The sequence below is a fragment of the Apium graveolens genome, chromosome 2 (genome assembly GCF_009905375.1).
Source record: "Apium graveolens cultivar Ventura chromosome 2, ASM990537v1, whole genome shotgun sequence".
Taxonomy (NCBI): Eukaryota; Viridiplantae; Streptophyta; class Magnoliopsida; order Apiales; family Apiaceae; genus Apium; species Apium graveolens.
In genome coordinates, this window is record NC_133648.1 from 246,637,898 (window position 1) to 246,655,564 (window position 17,667).

The following is a 17,667-nucleotide window of genomic DNA, read 5'->3' on the forward strand; positions in this document are numbered from 1 at the left end:
ACAAAAGCAATAACTTTGCCTATATTGCAAATGCTCCTAGAAAGAAGTATGAAAAATATGGTTCTTCAAATCATCTAACTCACCTTTGCAAAAAGGTTGTTAGCAAGCCAACTGAAGGAGCTTGCAAATACAATGAAGCTAATGCTAATGATCCCTATTCATTATGTGACAAGTTTGACTGCATTCCTTGCAACATGAAGGTAATGACGGGTTACCATAAACTGAGAGTAGATCTTAAAGAATCAAGAAATGAGTCTACATCAGAAGGAAAATATGCACAACAATCACTGAATTTTGTTTCTTCTAAAATTACTCATTGTACTTCTTCTGAAAAAGTTCCAAAAAAGAAACTACCCAACACTGTTTGGGTTTCCAAACACACTTAAGACTCATTGTGTACAGGGCAAGTGAAGAAAGTCATCTGGATCATAGACAGTGGATGTTCCAGGCATATGACTGGTGATAAAGCCCTGCTATCATAATTTAAGGAGAAAGCTGGCCCATTTGTGACCTTTGGAGACAACAACAAAGGATTCAAAATGGGATATGGCAAGAGTGTTTTAAAAATGTTGTCTTTGATTAATGTAACACTGGTAGCTGATCTTGAATGAGTCTTTTCAGAATTAGCATACTGTAGACAATGGTCTCAAGTCTTATTATACAAGGATAATGCACTGTTATCAGCAAGAAAACTGGTGTATTTGCTCTTAAGGGAGCAAGGAAAGGAAGCTTGCTTGTTGAAGATTTTGACTCAACAAATAAGAATGGTATTTTTTGTTTCTACACCAAGGTATCAAGAGAAAGGAACAAGCTTGCTCAAGTTGAAGCTTGTAAAGTTTGTCAGACTAAGGAAATGAAGAAACTACCCAACAAGAGAATCATGGCAAATGGAAGCTCATTTCATTCACCTGAGCTTGATTGCACAACCTCAGGGGGAGAAAGAGGATCTTCAGATACTGGAAGGAAGCTCAACTTGGAATCATGACATTCCAAGGGAATCATTTATGGAGCTGTTGGTTTCACAGATACAAATTATGTCTTTCTAAGATCTGTATCCTATTTTAGCATTAAAACTTCTTGCACCAACAATAATACAACTAAATGATATTTTTACTAAACCTTTGGATGAAGAAACTTTCACTAGACTTGTAAGTGAAATTGGTTTGCTCAATTCTTCATCCTAAGGCAATAACTTAGCTAATGTTGTGCAGTAGATTAATCTCCAGTAAATCAAAATTAATTTGATTAAATTGGAAATTAACTGAGATATGAATTATAAATATTTCAGAAATCTCTGTATATTTGTCTTTCAAATTCATTTAACTTGGAATTTTTCAAATTCTGAGTAAACTGCTTAGATGTTAATTTACATCCTTAATATGTAAAATTAACTCAAGGCAGAATTACAATAACCAAAAGTATCTAGCAAACTGAGTTCTCGATAAATATAAATTGACTTCTCGACAAGTCATTTTAGGACTCCTCAAGTGAGTCCTCGATAAGTCAACTCACTATCAATAACTCAGAACTGAAATAATTTAAACTGATAAATTATTTTGGTAAATTACTTTTGGAAAATTTATTCTAATTTTATTTTGAATTTATTCAAGTAAAAGTTAGAATTAAGTCAGTCCACTTTTTGGACAAACTGGGTATTTATTTGACATTTCAAGAAGTCAAGGTTAAGTTCTCTATAAGAGTAATTTAAAATGACTTCTCGACATGTACTTCACTTTTTTAAATGACTTCTCGATAGACAACTCCAAATGTCTATTTTTGAGTTCTCGACAAGTCATCTTCTTTTACTATAAATACCCAAACTTCTCGACACATACTTACTTACAGCTTTCGAGATCTAAAGTGACCTAGCTTTTAATCCATAACCGTTTTCTCTCTCGTTTTTCACTCTTTCTCAGAAATCTTTCCTACCCATTCATTCTCATCAATCAACCATGGATCAAAATGTTGCTAGGGCATCTATCACGGAGAAAGGAACTAATTATCTTGCTTTCACTGATGCATACCAAGCTCCTGATAGTTTCAAGGGGTTTGTAAAACTGCTGTCTGAATCCTATCTTGCAGGTGCTTTGACTGGAAATCCAGTACTGTATCTAGATGTGCTGCATGATTTCTGGACTATAGCTGTAGTGAGGACTGATGTTAACAACAATTCTCTCTCTCTGGTGGTGACATGCACAATTGGAGGCCAACAAATAGAATTCAATGATCAAGCTGTGAATAGAGCTTTGGGGATGCCAACTGAGAATCTGGTGGAGGTGCCAACTCCTGATGAGCTGACTGAGTTTATGGACTTCATCAATTATGGTGGGAGAATCAACCTGTTAAGCTTAAAAAGAACCAATCTAAGGAAGGAGTGGTCATTCATCTTTGACTATGTAGTAAGGGCCTTTACTTGCAGAAAAACTGGATATGACAATATCTCAAGTGTTGTGCAAAAGCTGGTGTATTCAATTGCCCACAACAGACACCTGAATGTCGGTCTATTGATCCTGGAAGAAATTGCAACCAAGCTGATTATGCCCCTAACAGCTAGAGGTAAGGAAATATTCTTTCCTAGATGTATTATGTCCACTTTAAATAATAAAGTAGCTGACATACATCTGTTGAATGGTATAGATAGTACTAAGATAGGCAATTGTAAGCAAATGTCCAAGATAATATTTGGCTCACTTACTACAAAGAATAAGGTCAATGTAAGTCTGAAAATCACTCCATTTATGTTGGAAAGATTTAGAACTTATCCCTATTCTATGCCTGACATGAGATCAAATGCACAATCTAGTACAACTATGATTTCTGAATCCGTGGAAGTACAAACACAGGATCACCAACAGGGATCTTCCCAAGCTGCAACCATTCTTTCACAACCTTTAGAAGCTAGGAAACCAACTACCTCATCTTCTCAAAAAGGTGAGGTCAATAAAAAGAAGAGAAAGGGGATAAACCTAGTTGTGCTAAATAAGAGTGGTGAGGAGAAAGCTGAAAGAGTACCACCTCGAGTCAAAAGATCCAAAAGAAGTAAACAAACTGAGCTGACCACTCTATCTTCCTCTACATCCTCCCAAAAGGATGCAGTTGTAAAAATAACCAGGAGTGAGTCTGCACAGCCTGCACAAGAAGCAATTCAAGTGCATGGTAAGAGAAACAAGGAAGGCACTCACTGTGAGAACACATCTCTTGAAGCTCCCTCATCTACTCAGGGGGAGCTGCCAACACTCACAACTGAGCAATAATTTCTTCTATTTAATATTTCTTCTATTCCAATTCCACTTAACTCTATTTCTAAAGTACATTAAAAATCAAGTAACTTAGCTCAAGAAGCTTTTCTCACGACCCAGGCACTTCATTCAGATGGTGAGATGCTACATGCTGGGGTAGACCTTGATGGCACCATCACAAACATGGGGGGTTCATCAGTCTTTACTGAAGACCCCATGGATATCTCTAATGCACCTTCATATGCAAAATAGTCCTCACAGACTGAAAGGTTTGAGGGTAGTACTCCTGAGGGGGAGTTATCTAAATCCTCTCCAATTGTGAGGGGAGTTGTTCCTTATGAAGGAACAACTCCCCTCATAACCCTAGCGGAAATTGCCTCTGCAGTTAAGCTGGGAGTACAATTGCCCATGATCCTGTCATAAGGGAGGCAAGCTTAGCACATTCAAGTGCCAGTATGTTGCAAGTCACACAAGGGTTTGAGGCTGGTGCACATGGCAGTAACCCAGTCAAATCCCCTCTAATTCAATTGGAGGTTCTCACAACAAGTGGAGGATAACACACTGTCATAACCACAGAGAAATCTGTGAGTCAAACTGTGATCTCAGTCACAGGAGTTTCTGATGAACCATTAAGCTCTCAACCTCAACAACCTCATATACTCTCTCAGTGGCTACAAGAATCTGCCTCTCAACCAACTCCTGTAGATGATCTACTAGTAGAGCAGATCTCTGGACCGGCTAACATCTCACAACATCTTTTAACTTGAAACATGAGAAACCAAGATTATCAAGCCATTATGCTTGCTTACAATGAAGAAGTTGAGAAGCAAAAGGAGAAAATTGTCAATGATGCGGAGCCAGATGGGAATGTGGATGCATGGCTGTCTGAGGACTTTGCCTTGGAGATGAATCAAGTTTTGGTCAGATTTAGAGAAGAGTATGTTACTATTCCGGGAAGCAATGTAAAAGACTTGAGTCAGAAGCTGTCTATGATGCCATTACAGATGTATACAAAGCTCAGCACAAAGCATTTCATCTGTTTGGTAAGGCTCTTGAAATCAAGCTCACTGGTCATGAAGACAGAATCAGAAAACCGGTGAATGAGAAAATGGACATGATCATACCATCTCAAGAGCAGATCTCTTCGAAATTCAAGCATTTTTCTGAGCAAATGGCTAGGATGGATCTTGCCTCTATTGAGAAGGAAGTCAAAAATCTCAAACTATCCTTCACAAATCTCCATACAATGATCCAACAACAAATTACTCACTCAAATGAGACCAAGGTCCAGCTAGATCAACTTCACCAGAGTAGATATAAACCTTTAGCATTGCTGATGGAAGGGATCAAAGAGGCTGTAGTAGAACACTTTGGCACATCTAGCAGCTTCTTATCAGCCTGGATCCACCTCAACAAATCTGCAAATTCAGTCTCTACAGGATCAAGTCACAACATTGCAAGAATCCAATTTCTCTCTCACTGCACAAGTTCAGGCTTTGACATCTCTTATCAAGAGCCAACAAACAGACATCCAAACTCTGGTGGACTCCCATAAGCATCTTCAAATACAAAATTCCATAGCCTTAGGAGCCATCATGGGTAAACTCAACATACCACTACCTTCTTTGCCTGAACAAGTAAGACCTGAAATCCCTACTCCCCTTATCATGACTGTCAACAAGACTAAGGGGGAGATAGAGGCTAGGTTGGCACAATCAAGGTCATCTCAACAAGTCCAAAGTGCTGAAGAGAGTTTAAATCGAAAAATTGATATTGGAATGGAGAGACTTTTTAAGGCAGCTGAGGGTCCCAATCAAAGCAGAGAATTTGATGAACTGCTTAAGGCACTCAGAGTTTCTCTCAATAACAATTTCTTCACATACAAGAAAGCACTGGACAGGACAATAAATTCAATAAGAGTGATCTTGGTAACTGAAGACAATTTCAAGAAAAGAAGAATAGTGGTCAACATCAATGACTCAGGAGTAGACAGATGTATGCAGGTGTCCCATAACTATCTTATCTTTATAAGGGCATCTGAATTAGATGTTTTGATAAGCAAAGTCAAAACTGTGATTCATGAAGATACTCTCTTGCTAACGGAATTGAAGAATGCACAAGTAGCTTCTTTCCTAGAAACTAATCTACAGCCTAGCAAGGGAGTGACATACATTTGTTCTACTACCAAACATTTCAAACATTTTCAAGTTCTTAAACAGTGTGTCATGGCAAACAAAAGGCTCATCATGACTCTTAAAACTGAGCTGAAAGTAAAAAGGAATAAGACTGTTGAAAATGAGGAGATGATAAAATTGTTGAGAAAATATCTGGATAATGCAGAAGCAAACTTGCCCAAAACAAAAATCAACAAAGATGATTTGGATGATGATGAGCAGAAGAAAGATGATCAAAATTCTTCTGGCTTAAATTTAAGTTAGTCTACTAAGCCATCTGGAAGTAGGGGTGGAGAGAAGAAGGAGGATGACAAGAAAGATGAAGACACGAGGAGAAAAGGGGAAAGGAAGAGCAGAAAACCTCATGATAACTCAAAAACTCAAACAACCCTAAATATCCAAACACAACCACCTCACACCTTAGCTCAACTCACAACATCAACTATCTCTAAATCAAATCTTCCCAAATGCCTAAGCCAAGATTTCTTTACAGACAAACTACCAACTCCTTCCAAAAAATTCCAATCACCTCAATCCTCACAAACTTCTAGAAAATAACAACCCTACCTTTAGCCAAACCTTCACTAAAATTCAATCTCAAATTTGTGGGAAGAAAGCCTAAGAAAGTCAATCCTGTAAAGGACGTGGAAGTCGCTGAAAGGGCCATCTGTAATTGCTTCAAAGAATCTGACTTTCTACCTCTAAATTGGCGCATCACAGATGAAGATCATTTCCAAAATTCAGCTGAGGAAATTGTCAAAGTCTGGGTTGTATCACTGAGAGAAGTTAAAGTCTATTTTAAGGATGGTACATTCACTCTTCTAAATAAAAACTTAATGGATTCTTCGACTCCTGCAAAAATTAAGAGAGTGCTAAGTTTGTTAAAAGGTAAGGACACTGTTACAAGGACTTGGAGATCATCTTTGGCTGAATGGTTGATTGAAAGGGAGGAAACAAAGAAAAGAGATAAGGCTGAAGCTGAAGAAAGAAGAAGGAAATATGATGAAGAAATAGATTTTTTTTATAAAAAGATTAGAAGAGTTGAAAGCAAAAGGATTGAGCAGAATTTCTAAAGATGGTAGATTTCTAAACATTAAAGTTGGTGAATTCTCAAGATTCAGGTTAGAGTATCAGAACCAAGGGTACTCTAAGGCAGCAAGGAAAAAACTTGTGGAAGCTCTAAGTGGAACACTCATCATAGAAGAACTTGAAATTCTTGATCACTTGAAGGATAAAATTAGAGATGAAGTAGATGTAAAAACCGTCTTTACCTGATTCCTATAATCCTGGAACTTGGTGAATCTTATATTGTACAAGTTGTAATTTTATCAAGCTTTATGTTTTAATCTTATCTTCCATCAGTTTTAAACTTGGGGTTAGTCTTCTTAACAGGCATTAATTTGTGTGAAGCAATCTTCTTACAAATTGGGGGAGATTATTGTAAAAGACATGCATGTACTTTAACAAGACTAAGATAACTTGTCAACCCTAAGTAAGTTGTATTGTTATCTAAATTTGTATTCAGTACTTATAACACTTAAAGTCTGTAAAAATACAAAGGAGCAGACTTGAGTCTTTTTCCTAAAATAGTATCAATCCTAAGGATTCTATCTGGAAGAAGATCAAGAAGATCATGCCTCAGAAGAATTTTGAAGAAGCTTGGAGTTGAATAAATCTGTTTGGAGAAAAATATTCTAAGTCAAGATCTCTACAAGTCACAGATTTAATATTATAGAGAAGTTATTCCAGAACTCCAGACTGACTTATCGAGAAGTCATTCAAACTCCAGAGAGTACCGACGGATAAGCAATTTCTACTCGACGGATGAGCTATATATATCCACTCGATGGATGAATAACATTTACTCGATGGATGAGCAATATCTACTCGACGGATAAGCTATACATCTACTTGACAGATGCGCAATATCTACTCAACGGATAAGCAATATCCACCGGGAGTAGAGAAGTCAGGAAAGTTACTCGAGAAATCAAAAAGATATCGACAAGTCATTCCTTCACTAAAGAACTCAGAGTTATCGAGAAGTCTATATCCATTCGAGAACTCAGAGACATCTACAAGTCAAGTGAAGTTATGAAGACTAGAGATATTGATGAGCTAAAGACCTCTACAAGCCAAACTCATTATGGAGTACTAGACATCTCGATAAGCCTTTATATTTATCGAGATATCAAGGGTTCAAATGAATCAAACTGGAGATCTCGAAGTACAGTCTCAAAGTACAGAATTGCAAATCAGTTTAATATCCAAGATAAACAATCAACAAACAATCCAACAGCTGGATTGATAAGTCTACAAAAAGCAGGTTGAAGAGTGTGCAAGATCAATGGCAAAGATTAACTGACAGAGGAAGATTAAAGTAAACACGGGATGCTAAAGATATGCTAAGCCAGAAATGGAAGATTTGCTTTTCTATAAATAGAAATGACAAGTGACAGTTTAGAAAAGCTAATAGCATGTTTATTATCCACTGTGTAAACCTGCAGTTAACTGAGCTATAAAGTTAACACTGGTCCTCTAGTTAGAAGCAACAAATTAGATAAAAATTCTTGTAACACTCTCGAGAAGAAGCTGAGCTCTTTAACTTAGAAGAGCTTAGAAATTTTGTAGCAAAGCATCTTAATTTTTAATACAAAAATTAAGTGAGTTTTGAAGATCTGTGTTCTTTATTTTATGCAAGTTTAATTTCTGCATGAACACCTTTCTATACAAGATTTAATTTACTTTGTTCAACCATTATCTTTCAAGAAAAGCCTAAAATCAGAAAAACACATTCACCACTCCCCCTCTGTGTGTGATTCATTACCTAACAGAAACTATGGATGGTTTTGAAGTCCCAAGAACCTGGCACGCACAGAACCTGAAGGTTTACTATGTGTAAAATGATTGAGCACAATTCTCACTTGTCAAGATGATAAGCAGGTTGAAAAGAACCTTGAACTTTTGCTTGCTTAGGATTTCATATTTTAGTTTTGTAAGGCTACTCTTTAAAGTTTATTAAGACTTGTGTAAGGGATGAGTCCCAAAAGTTTATGAAATTTAAAAAGTTTCCGAAATATGTTTAAAATCCCTATGGCATGACAAGTGAACTAAGTGCATGAGGTAAAATCATAAAGTTTGATAAACAAGACAGGTTCAAATATGCGATACAAAGTCTGAAGAATAAAGATAGTCTCAAAGACAAAGTAAAATAAATAAGCCAGACAGGGCTAAAAAAGCTCTAAGGGCAGAGGTGTCCTCAGCATCCATGTCATCATCTCCGCCACTCTCGTTGGATGTCTCAGTGGTCCCGGAGGAAGAAGAGCTATGATCATTTGTAGAAGGCAGAGAAGATGACTCGGGAGGAGGAAGAAGTGGGTCCTAAGGGGTACGATCCGAGATGACCACTCGGGTACGAAACCTTTGTAGTAAAGTCTCGTCTTTAGGGCAGACATAGTCCGCTGGGTTAATATCAGGACAAACCTCGTTCACGGTTCCAAGGGCCGTGTCCCAGCCAATCCTAAAAAACCCAGGGAACACTAAGTCGTCCCTCACCCTCATAGACTGAGTGAACTCCTCTGAGTCTAAATAATTATCGATTGCCCTGTCCTTCTCAGCCCTCAACACGACCAGCTCAGCATTAGATTATCCAAGCTCCTCCTCCCTGCGCTTCAACTTCCTCTCCAAAGAAGCGTACTTCCTATGCTGCTTCCTAAGGGCATTATCAGCCTTGTCCGAGGCCCTCTTCCACGATTTAGCTTGCCTCACAGCAGCTTGGAAATAAGCATTAGACTGAAATGAAACAATAAAGCAAAGATATAAGACAAGTGAACACTACAAGTAAAAAGAGAGTAAAATTTTAAGAAAGGGTCATACCGAGGCCAAGGACTGAGCACCCATGAGCTTCACCCTCTCCAAGTCTGGGGAAACCATAATATCGGTGAAGTCCTTGGGGGTCACACCATGGTAGGACCAATCCCACGCATGCTTTGTGCATCCAACCATAGTGTCCCCACGACGGAATCCCCAAATAGGCTGGAAGGCACCAGTGGCAACAGAAGTGGGAGCTGCAACAGAAACAGGAACATTTGGGGTTTCAGTTCCCCCAGAAGAAGCCTCCACCATAGGCTCCTTGTGCTTTCTTAAGAATCTAGGCTCCATAGCCTTCCCCCGGGTGTTCAATCCCGCCAGCCGAGCCTTCTTCATCCTCGCAGTTTCTTCAACGACAGGCACATTATCCTCATTGATTTCCTTAGCAGCTGCAAAGATAAAGGAGAAACAAAAATAAGTGGCGTCAATAATGCATGAAAGAAAGTAAAAAAAAAGGGAAGAAAAATACCCTGAAGAGAAACTGAGGAGAGCCCCACTTGGATAAGGGAAAACCCCTCTAATAGAGTCCAGCTGGGAGTGGCACCATCATCCTGAATGAGTTCATTATAGATAATAGTCTTCTCGGGGGTTAGGTCAATGGATTTGAGGCTACCATCGCTAACCTTCCCGAAGGAAGATATGAAGAGGGTGCCCCAGTCCCCATTCTCCAACCTTAACCCGACAAAACTACTCCTCCAGGCCTAAGTCATGGGCCCAACTTCAAATTGAAAGTAAAATCCAGCCCAAGTTATGGGCCCAGATTTTATGTATGTGAGCTCAAAATGATTAAAGAAAATTCTTTTGGGCCTGAAAAAGAATATCAAGCCCAGATAAGGGCCCAAATATTTGAATGACCCAAAAATTGAAGCCATGCAAAATAAAGGCCCATTTAGCTAAGAGAGAGCCCAAATAAAAAAGCCTAGAAAAATCATGGGCCCAAGAAGATAAAATCATTTAATATATAAACGTTATTATAAAAATTCCTGACCTAATTCGATCAGGATTTATACTATGTTCCTGGTCGAACCTTTCTGGTCGAAAATCTCCACGACCAAGAAATAGGGGCCCCTTTATTCGGTCATAAATTGGTTCAGTAAGAAAGATCTTGACTGAAATTGGTCAGGATTCTAATCAAAAAATCCTGACCCAAAAAAAGTTGTCGACCAAAAATTAACCCAGGCTCCTAATCGAATAATTCTGCTAAAAAATGACTTCGACCAGGATAAAATGGAGGGGTAATTCGGTCAAAATCAGGGTCAATTTTTTTTTTAAAAAATAACAATAATATAGGAAAAATCCTGACCGAAATTCGGCCAGGAATCCTAGTCGAAACATCCTGCTCGAATGAGCCTTCGCCCAAAACATGATGGGGGATAATTCGACCAGGATCCTGGTCGAATGGGATTCCTGGTCGAATTATATATAAAAAAAAGAGAGAGAAGAGAAAGAAAGAAAAGAAAAGAAAAAAGTGGGGAAAATTCCTGAAAAAATTCATGAAAAATTGCAGAAATTACGTAAAAATCCCAGAATTAAGGGAAAATTCCTGGAAATTAAGGAAAAATCCCAGAATTAAGGGAAAATTCCTGAAAATTAAGGAATAATATCCATAAATTATGAGAAATTACTGGAAATTCCTGAAAATTAAGGAAAATCCCAGAAATTAAGGGATAATTCCTGGAAATTAAGGGATAATTCCTGGAAATTAAGGAAAATTCCCAGAAATTAAGGGAAAATTCCTGGAGAATATGATAACTCCTAAATAATGGGAATAAAGGTAAAAGAAAGTGATAGGGAGATTCTAAAAAATCTCTGAAGTCATGTACAAAGGCAAATTGTTGTAAATGTGTAGGTCGCTCCACACTTTACGTAAAAACGATACCCTGTAAGGGAACGAATGAACTTAACTTCTGCGAAATCTTTTTACAATTTCCCAGAAGTTGGGGGGAAAATGATAGGGAATAAAATAAACCTTGATTGCGTAATTGATATTGCATTAATTATATCAGAATTGGGCTGACAGCTAGGCCCATTAAAAAGGGCCCATAACCCTGAATATTAATTTTGTAATTAATTAATAAGGGATAAATCAGCTGATAAATAAAGTCCAGTTAGGATTATAATTCCTTGAAGATTGGCCTCCAAGGAACCTCATGGGATAAGAAATCAGTTTCCTACCTCTTAGGACTCCAAAGTTCATTTTAATTCAGAGACTTGCCCACCAAGTCTCCTAACTCTAGTCCAATTCAAGGACTTTCAATATCTATATAAGGGGTCTCACCCCACAAATCAGAACTACGTTTTTTGACTTGATCCTTGGAAATCAGCAAGGTATGTAGGCATCTTGTTAAGGCAAATCGAGTCAAGAGACACAAGAGCAGCCAAATCGAGTCTCGAAGCTCACGAACCCTAGTAATAAATACAACAATTAATATACTTTAGTTTTTAATCCATAACAGTTGCAATATAAATTTTGTAGTTAGACACACACATAAATCAATTATGTTTTAAAATATATTTTATAAAATTAAATATTTTTTATACTTTTTTTGGATTTATTTTCAAAAAATCATAATTCTGTTTTATTGAGTTTGACTTGTGTGATTGTCGAGTCAAAAGTATTCGTTTTAATTTGGGAGTACTTAGAATGAGCACTTGTATCTAAAAAATCAAATATATTAAAATTTTTAACTTTAAAAATCTAATTCATTAGGTCATCTCCAAGCAATGCTCTATTTTAAAATAACTTTATCTTCAGATTTCACCTTTTTTTAACTTATATTACCATTTCATGCCCAATCATTCCTTTAAATTTTACTTAAATCTACTTAATCACTATGTACAATAATTAAATAATTATAAATTACACAGAGAGTTGGGTCTGCATGATAGGGAAACATGTGAGAGGGTTTATTATAAAATGAATATCTTTATATCTACAATGTAACTCTAAATTTGAAGTTGCATGATGCTTTTCTTTATTTATAAAGATAGGGTAATTCATCGTTGGAGCCCCGTAACTTCATATATAGAGTAAGAAATGAAGTAATGTGGCATATAAAGATGTGATTGGAGATACCCTTATTATAGATATGTATCATATAAAAAATTATATATTACTTTTAAAGATGAAACTAATCGAAACAATATGCATTACTCTTATTCTTATCATTAATATATATATACTCCTACATAACTGAAAAAATATTAATTATAATTTATTACGGAGGTAAAAATGTTAATGTTATACAAAATTGGACATATATAAATTACACAGCGAGATAAGTAAATAAATTTTGTAAGACTCTTAAATAATTAGGTAATTGTGTTGGTTCAATATTTTTCTTACTTTCTATTTATTTTTAGACTTCTTACTATTTAATCCGAGTAGATACAAGTTTGACCCGAGTTAGACTCAAATCATGTTTTATTCGATTAAAGAAAAATTATCTCGTGAATAAGTTCAATTATGTGTACTCGATGAATATCTTGGCTAAAATGTTCGAGTTTTACAAAAATGAATTGGGTTTGTCGAGCAGTAACACGGAAAAAATAATACTAAAATTTGATATAATATAAATAATATATTAAATGTAGTGCATTTCATTACTTGTATTAAGTATATTTGTAAAATAAGAAAATTAGTGCTGAAAGTATTATGAAATTAGACAACATTCATTTTTACACCCTCATTTGGGAAATTTAATTTTTACATGATATCTTTCTGAGTGTACTTCATTTGTTATTATCTTCTAATAGAGAATGTTAGTTTTTTATTAGTTTTAAAATTTTTTACACTCTTATTAGTTTACGCGCTTAGTCCTAAGTGTTAATAATTGAGTCATGAGACATTTTAATGCTTTCTAAAATAGTGAGTCATTTTATTATATGTAAAAAGACAAGATTTCCCACCCTAACAAAAATAACTGGTACGTTTTTGGTTGGTTTATCGGAACCCTTGTCATTTGTAGCCTCGACTCTTTGGAGCTTGTGGGCTTAGTGCTTGGCGCCCGTCAATTTAGCGGTAGGGATGAAGGGTCAGATTGGAAGCGACATAATCGGTAAGAGTTCAACCAGTAGATTATATCGATTGTGATTATTTGTTTGGGTTTGTGTGTATAGGCATACTTGTGTTGTTGATGTGCTCGTCTTGTGTATATGCCCAAATGGGCCTGCATCCTTGCGGCTTATCAACGTCTGTCCACCATTATTTTTACTGATTGCAAAGAATTAATCCCGAGAATTATTTGTATATGATGCTCGTATGTATGAGTCCGAATTCGCGATTATTAAACAGAGTTTGGAAAATCGGGAATATTGTTTGAATTGTGAAATTGGATTTAATATAGAGATATATAGCACTGTTGGTTAAGTCTGTATATGTGATATCCAGTAATTTTTAGGAGTTAATATTATTAATATTTGGATGATTTTATGTGATTGTTTCAAATTGGGAGAGAATAAAATTGTGGATATTTTATTCCTCTTTGATGAATTCGTGTATTTAAATGATTAATGTGTTAAGTGATAATTGTGGTATCGATCCCTGTCATTGTTGTGAGAGTATTTAATTACTTTTACTATTTTCAAAAATATATTCGATTTTATTTAGATTATTCCTCGTAGCTGGTAGGGATGACAAAATAATCTGATCCGACGGATACCCGAAATTTTGGATTTACCGAACCCGATTTTTTGGATTTGGATTTGGATATGGATTTAATATTTAAACCCGAAAATTTTTGGATTTGGATTTGGATATTAGGTATACCGATCCGAAACCCGATCCGAAATCCGAAACTCTATCCGAACCTGATCCAAAACCGAAATCTGAAAAAACCCCGAATTATTATATATATATTAATTATATATATAATATTAGAATTTTATATATTACACATTATAATATTATAAATATATATATATATATATTAATAATATATATTATACATATTAATATATAATTTTTAGAACATATATTTTTATAATTATTTTAAAAATTAACTAATTATGAAGTTTAGTTAAGTATAATTATTCAATCATTTAAACGGGTAATAAAGTTTATAAGGTTAACAAAACATCTTTTAGTAATAAATCTAAAAAACTGGGTATCAATTGAGTTGAGTTTTTAAATATTAGTTATACATATAATAACACAATTAATGATGTGGTGTAGTGGTTGAAGATGACACGTTAAAACTCTTTCTCTACAAGTCGCATGTTCGATCCCAAGCACTTGCAATATCAATAATTATACAAATTTTCAGATTTCAGGTTCGGGTTTTGGGTTCGGGTATGAATATCCAATTCAAAAAATTTCGGGTTTCGGGTATACCCGAATCCGATCCGAAATCCGATGGATCGGGTTAAGGTATTCATTTTCGGGTATTTTTCGGGTTCGGGTCGGGTATGGATAAAATTTTCGGGTTTGGATATGGATTCTGCAATACCTGATCCGACCTGATTGCCATCCCTAGTAGCTGGTGAATTATGAAAATATTCAAAAATAGTATATAATGACTATTTTGTTACGTGTTAAGTGAATAATATTATATGAGTTATTTGAATTTTATGATATTTATATGAGTTAGTGAGTAAATGTATAAAAATAAATTATTCCAGTTTGGCGAGTCAGTATAAGGTTTGAAGTGTGATAAGTGATTATACAAAAGGAATTATAAATAAAGGATTAAATAGAAAACTGGTGAGTATGAGATTTTATTAATTGAGAGATGTGATTATGTGTTATTTGATTCATAAATGAGTGCCTTTGTGGTCAATATATATATATATATATATAAATGATTTATTGTGTGAAAAACGGGGTTTAATGGATTTTTAAATATTTTTATTAAATCATCGGTATATGATTGAATCGTGAAACTTGTTTTATTACCTATAAACTAACCTTAGAGACCTTTAAAAATGATAGTTGAATTTATTTTGAGGTTAGAGTATTTTAAATTGGTTTAATGAGCTTTATTTCTATTTTTGAGCAATATCTTGTAAAATTCGTATAAAATAAACCGTACGCTCAAAAATTATTTTAAAAATATGGGAAGAAATGTAATTTCATATTATATATTTTAAAAATAAAATTCAAACTATAACGAAATATTTCAGAGCAGGTTTATATCTTTCAAGTTCGTTTTCAGGATTTCCAATATTTAAATTATATAAGTAAAAATTCATTTTTTAATTGCGAAAGGACAAAAATGCCCCTGGGCTTTATAATCAAAAACCAGCCGGCCCTGTTCTTCTTGCTTTTCACAATCAATCTCTCAGATCCTCCTTGTCTCTCTCGGATTCTCTCTCTTATCTCTCTTGCGCTAGAACACAATCACCATCGAATCATGTTACTTTCTTCGATTTTAGGTTCGATTCGTGTATCTCTCTTCTTCCCGAGAATTTTTCTGTGTTTGATTGCGTATATATATGTGTGTTTTCATGTGCTGCATGTATATACATATATGTGTATACTGGTTTGTATATATGCGCTTGGTTGATATTTGAATTTGTTTTGCAATTACAACGCTAACTTGTAGTATAATTAGATGAGTTGTGTACTTGTATTAACAAGAGTATATGATCAGATATCAAATATTTTGAATTAATAATATGTGTACGAGTGTGATGATTGTGTATATTTTTTTAGAATGGTATTTTAAGAGTAAAAGCAGCGGATTAAATATTTGGAATTATACAAAATCAAGCTGAAATTTTAGATTCCTGCTGGTCTGTTTTTTAGCACAATTCTGGGCTCATTGAATCAATTTATATGATTAATATTTATGTAATAATGTTCTCCTTGAACTCTATATCAAGTACGAAAAAGAATTTCAAAGTTTCATTTAACGAGCTAAAAGATATATATATTTTAGTGCAAGATGCGTATAAAATTATGGGCAGGTTTATATGTCTTGTTCCAGGCCCTGTTTTGATAACTTAAACTCGAGCTTTGCTTCTGAAATTTTTATTGGAGTTAGATGTTAGGATCTGTAATATGTCATTAAAATTTTATACAAGCAGACCAATTTTTCTATTTATTAAAAATCTTAGCGTAGGGCTGGTTGTGCAGGACAGATTCAGATTCCTGACTTGCCGGCCCTGTTTTACTGCCTTAAACATGGAATTTGCTTTTGAATTTTTTTATAGTAGACTTGAATAATGTTTAGGAGTGTCTCATAAAAATTTCATATAGAAACAAAAAAAATCAATTTATTAAAAATCATGGAGTGAGGATTGTTTGAACTATTTGCTCTGGCTTTCTTTTGTTATTAGTGCATATTATGAGTTTATCTTTGGTTGATTGTATATATTTAGATTAAACGAGGATTAAAGAATTTAAATTTTGGTTAGATTAGATGTATACATATAATTTGACTTTTTGAATATTTTTATCCATATACACTGAAAATTTCTATTTGTTATGAGTATAAAGATGCGGTATGATTTATTGAAATATAATGATGTTTTAATTAATGTTCGATTAGTATTTGCTGAGTACTGAGTTTGGATTAAGCATTTAGAGATGGCATTCATGTTTAGGTATGCTTGGGTTTTAAATAAAGTCGTGAGTGCTAATGTTTGCTAGTTGAGCTAGTACATAAGCCAATGTGTTAAGCGATAATATATATAGTCCAATGATTGTTTACACTCAATTGTACTTCCTGTATATGATCATAAATACTTGATTATTTGTTTTTATTGATCCTGTATATGGACATGAATACTTGAGAATGAAGTTGGATATTTGTTTACTTGCATTTCTACGATTAAATGTGGGTGTATAATGTTATTAAACACTTGGTTAGGTGCACTTAATTGTCAGGTGATTATATGTGAGACTCTACTTGATAAGTGGTTAATATAATGTGATTAAGTTGAGGTGATTTAATAATATTTCTGAAATATTTTCTTATGTGTTTACTGCAAGTCAAGACATATTTTCTTATGTGTTTACTGCAAGTCAAGGCATATTTTCTTATGTGTTTACTGCAAGTCAAGGCAGATTTTCTTTTATATATACCGCAAGTCAAAGCAGAATTTCCTATGTGTTTACAGCAAGTCAAGGCTGATTTTTTTTACTATATATTGGGTTGTTGATTAAAATTGGAAACAGGTGGATAGTTCGATAAATAGAGGAAATGCTGCCGAATTTTTGGTAGATTTCCTATCCATTTATTGGATATGAATAAGTTTGTTATATAAATACATCGTTAGTGTTCATATAATTTAAAACATGCATACGAGTTATGTATTTATATATTATGTGAATTACGTGCGTACGTGGGTCAAAAGTCTTGTGTTTGACTTTTTTTTTATGTGTGGGTTATCGTATGGGTAGACGATAGGGTTTTGACGCGTAATTCGTTGAGTAAGTATTA